The sequence below is a fragment of the Alosa sapidissima genome, chromosome 19 (genome assembly GCF_018492685.1).
Source record: "Alosa sapidissima isolate fAloSap1 chromosome 19, fAloSap1.pri, whole genome shotgun sequence".
NCBI classification, from domain to species: Eukaryota; Metazoa; Chordata; class Actinopteri; order Clupeiformes; family Clupeidae; genus Alosa; species Alosa sapidissima.
In genome coordinates this window covers 21,448,611-21,453,610 of record NC_055975.1, presented here as the reverse complement: position 1 = coordinate 21,453,610, position 5,000 = coordinate 21,448,611, and the positions used below count along the sequence as shown (strand labels likewise).

Genomic DNA, 5,000 nt, shown 5'->3' with positions numbered 1-5,000 from the left:
TACAGCAGCAATTACCAGGAGGTTCTCGTCTGGAAGAAGACAGCCACAGGAGAGTGAGAATGGCACAAGTGTGTGTGTCTGTCTGTGTGTGTGTGTGTGTGTGTGTGTGTGTCTAAGCCCAGTTGAGGGACAACACTGTAATCTCACACTTGCACTTGCTTGCACACGTAAAAAACAAAACAAAAAACACACACTCTCTCTCTCTCTCCCCCCCCCCCCCCCCCCCACACACACACACACACCTCTACTTCAGGGCCACAGGGACCAAGGCTTCTAATTGCACATATTCTCAGCACCCTCCTCCCCGTCCATCTGTGTCCATTGTGCTGCAGTATGCGGAGGATTCCTCAGGAGCGCGGGCCACTGGCAGCCCTGAAAAGGACACAGTGGGAAGGAGACGAGCGGAGAGGACCGGCGGGAGATCGGGGTAGGGACCTCGTTGTTCGTTTCTAACACCGCGGCCTGACACACACACACACACACACACACACGCACACACAGAGCACAGCACCATACAGACCGCCTCTCCACCACCACGGCCTGTTGTATAACAGCAATTATACGAGACCCAATTAGGACACTGTCGACTGCAGAGCTGTGGCTGTCTTGACAACAAAAAAAAATTATAATAAAAAATAAAGCCTCCACACAAAGCCTACTCAAAAGGTGACAGCAAGAGTGTACCAAACCACAAGCTTCCATCCTCCATGCTGTACCTCTCCACAACCTCTCTCTGCTATGAGTTTGGCTTTACTTGACATACATATTAACCTTATTACCCTACTTCAAGAATCTCCATAGAGTTCTGCTGTCCACTGGGTGTTTGGCTAGTATCACTATCACTGAGTAATCATTCTATGTTGTTTTATGACTTTTAATTATTACTTCTTAAACACTTTTAATCTAGTGCCCTTTTATGCACTATTACCTTGTGTGTTTTATGTTTTCTTTTTTATTCTTTATTAAACTCTTCTTTGACTATTGCCTTTCTATGTTTTTAAATTTATTAGCTATTACTGTTTGCTTTTGTTTATGTAAAGCACATTGAATGACCTCTGTGTATGAAATGTGCTATATAAATAAACCTGAGTTGACTTGACTTACAGTTAGTGTGAAAACATGAGTAGAAATGTCGAAAAACAAAACATGATAAGGGAATGTTCTCTGCACTCTACAAGGTAATGATATGGAATGAAGGGATGAATAGAATGAATGAATAGAATTAATGTAAACTCCTCACCATTACAAAAGAAGCCCCCAGTTCCCCACATTACAGGGCTTGGATTATGCCTTCTAGGTCATATAAACCACTGTGTAAGAAATTCATAATCTGAACAGATCAATGGACCACACAAAAAAAATGAGAAAAAAAGGCCCCCCAACTCCAGGTCAAAGGCCCCAGCCCCAGCCCAGCTGCTATCAAAAACCACCAGCAACAGAGAACAAGAGAACACAGAGGGAGGTAGAGGAGAGCGAGAGAGAGAGACAGAGGAAGAGAAAAAGAGAGGGAGAGAGAGAGAGAGAAACATTGCATAAATAATCGAATTTGAGGAGTTTTACAGGCTGTAATTGCAGAAATCTATGTGTGCCCTGGAGTGGAGGCTAATCGCTTTATTCCTCCATCTGATGGCTGCGATATCGAAGGCCCCCTAACAGTGATTTTATTAGGTGGGACGCTGCTGCGGAGCCTGGCTGAGCATCCCCCCCCCCCCACCCTCCCCTGCCCAAGCCGTGCCGTCATTACTAGCCAATGTCCCACAGATGAGCGGGGAGATAGCCGGGGCTTAATGCACCGTAGCCTGGGGCACGCGGAGCACCAGCGATCTGGGCGCCTGGTTCCCTGCGCCCGACACAGGGCCGTCCTATTAATCACCTGGCCAAATGCAATTGAGGTGGGGGTGGGGGGCAGCGGCCTGTGTGAATGAAAGATGGCCTCTGAGGATCAGTGACGGCCCCTCGTGTCCTATTTATCGCACCCTCAACGCCCCGGGTGAATTGTGTGTGTGTGTGTGTGTGTGTGTGTGTGTGTGTGTGTGTGTGTGTGTGTGTGAGTACCCTAAACTGTCGCGAAAGGCAACGTTTATTTAATGTCAGAGGTGCACATGGGTGAAGAACCGAATGTTATGAGAGTCCTAAAGGGATGGGGGCGCAGGGTACACTTGTACACACGCGCACACACACACACACACGCACACGCACGCACGCACGCACGCACGCACGCACGCACGCACGCACGAACACAGGCACGAACACAGGCACACACGCACGCACACGCGCACGCACACGAGCACACACACAGGCACACACACAGGCACACACACACAGGTACACAGGCACACACGCACAAACAAACACACGCACACAACCACATGCACAGGCACACGTGCACACACACACACAATGACGTAGAAGCATTGATTAGGTGAGCCTGACAGTCCAGCCATCTGCCGTCACGCATGTTGTGCTTCACGTTTTTCCACCTAAGCTGATTTGGTCCCTACCTCCCCGCGCTTGGCCCCCAGGCAAGGCAGAGGGACCCCTGGGCTCAGATGAAGGATATCTCCCCCTAAGCTGTTCGCCTTTTCCCTTCCCTGAGCCAGAGGATGGATGGAGCACCACAGCACAGCACCAGGGAAACAGGACACGCTTCACAGCGGATGGTGCACGCCGGAATGCTTCTCAATGAGGAAACTCAATGGTGTGAATGACCCCTCGAGTCTGGTGTTTTGTTCACGCATGAGTGGGAAATACATTTAAACACGTGAAATGTTATGTTCACCTATAAATCGCTGATCTATAAATCATTCTGATGATCAGCTCATTCAGCACACTAATCGACATCACACCAATATTGAGGTCATCAGATGATCTCTAAGGGAATAATCAATATCATCGTCTATGTGGAGGAATGATCAAAAGAATTAATGTCCCCACTATTCTTTACGCAGAATTAAACAAACAAACAAACAAAAACAACAACACCGCATGCTGGGTGAGCAGTGGCGCAGGTGGCATCAGCGTCCATGCCACATGGGTCCAAGCGCCCACAGGGACCCAGGTTCCGATCCGACCTGCGGTCATTTCACAATCCCACCCCATCGCTCTCTCTCACTTGCGCTTCCGGTCACTCTTCACTGTCCTGTCTGCAGCCCAAAGTCATACTGAAAACAAAACAAACAAAAAACTATTCGTAACACCTTTCAGAAGCCTTCAGCAATGAGTAATTCAGTGGAAATGCATGGATTCAGTTGCTTCCAGTAGCAGCAACTGGAATCCATGCATTTCCACGGAATTATTTTTGGAATCTGATCCCTTATCATACCTGTTCGTTCGTACTCGTCGCTCGACTTATCGTGACTAAATTCAAGATGGTGTCAAACGGTAAAATTCCTTAAGGTACTATCTGTATAAATCGTCTTGTAAATAAACTACCAGTGCTTTTTCAAAGTTCTCCATGTCTCGTTTTAAATGTCAAGGCCCTCGGAAGTCTACCAATGAAGTATGGAGCTACTTTGAGCCTCGTAATTTATTTGCATGGCTAGGCCGATGCCCGAGGCACCGCAACGAAACACTGTTGGTAGCATTGGCTAACTAGCGCCAGATTTCTGAGTGCAGGGGACAAGCCTAGGTAAGCTATGAAACATACGTTCACACTCGGTATCATGTTTCAACACACTTTAGGTCAATATCACACCGGAATTCTCCTTTAACACCTTTCAGAAGCCTTCAGCAATGAGTCATTCAGAGGACGACTAGGGTGACTATTGTACAAGCTCTCGTAAACACAGAGGTGTTGAGCTTCAGTTTTCTTTTGTCTTCCCCAAGCTTGTAAATGACCAAACAAGAAAGAGTCTGAGTGATAAGGAGATGAGAACAGGCTTGGCTCAGCTCAGAGCGTGGAGCTAGATCATCGGAGAAATGGAGATAGAGAGCGAGAGAGAGAGCGAGAGAGAGCGAGAGAGAGAGAGAGAGAGAGAGAGACGTGTGTATGTGTTGTGTGGAAAGTGTCGCGAGTTTTTTAGTGGCAGCTGATTGACTCCGAGGGGGTTCATCACAGGCAGTGCCATGCATCCTAAACACCTCGTCAGCCGAGGTCCAGACCCCAAGCGCCTTCCCCGAATCGCACGCCCCACGTTTCACCCGAAGCCGCGAGCACAGGAGGGGGTCCGGCACGGACAAACATCTCCACACGACCAGCGGCACGCACCTACTCTGTGGCAAACTTTCAGATGGGGGCTTTTTGCATGAGAGCAGGGATAAAAAAAAATAAAAAATAAAGTCCAAAGAAAACAAGTTAGACCCGACCAACAGAAGTGAATAACTTCTGTGAAGAAGATTAAAAATCGAGTTCATCTTGAGAGGTTCTGGGTAATTTAGAGTGTGACAAAAGCGTCCAAAAGAGACCTGGGGAGAATGAATACATTTATACAAATGACAAAAGGGGTGTCAGGGGCAAAAGACGGACGTATTTGAAAAAAAAAAAAAGGCAGTTGTTTACAAAACAAATTATGTTCAAAAACAAATTATGATGACGCAAATGGGCGGCACAAAGCAGAAGTGGTCAATGAAACACATTAGTACACATGCAAAAATTGCTATTAAATCCAGGTGTTTTCAAAACAAGAGGGTCTGGAAATGAACAAACTGCATCAAGACATCACAGTCAGAGTCAAAACCAACATAGGGAGGAGAGAGAGAGAGAGAGAGAGAGAGAGAGAGAGAGAGAACCCTGCCTTCCTGTCTTTATCTTGCAACATCCCCACCCCACACACCAAACACCACATTGTCAGCTCTGACAGATGACAATTAGTGGGCGCCACAACTTCCCTCCCCCTTTACACACACACACATACACACACACACACACACACACACACAGACAGACACACACACACAGCTCAGCAGGCCATGACGTTACTGGGACACAATGAAGTCCATTGTGGGATCTGGCAGGGAGCTGCTGTGCTGCCCGTTAGGTGTTTGGCTATGTTTGTGTGTGT

General features: G+C 47.6%; 1 protein-coding gene and 1 long non-coding RNA gene across 2 annotated transcripts in view; one reads left to right on the top strand and one right to left on the bottom strand.

The window, feature by feature from the left end:
- Positions 1–465, top strand: part of LOC121693009 — a 929-nt gene extending 464 nt beyond the window's left edge. The window contains exons 1-2 of the long non-coding RNA XR_006025393.1: positions 1–68; positions 254–465. The exon at positions 1–68 is cut by the window's left edge and continues 464 nt beyond it. This is a non-coding gene — a long non-coding RNA (uncharacterized LOC121693009). The remainder of the gene's footprint in view (positions 69–253) is intronic.
- Positions 1–5,000, bottom strand: part of ralgapa1 (Ral GTPase activating protein catalytic subunit alpha 1) — an 80,985-nt gene that overhangs the window by 11,854 nt on the left and 64,131 nt on the right.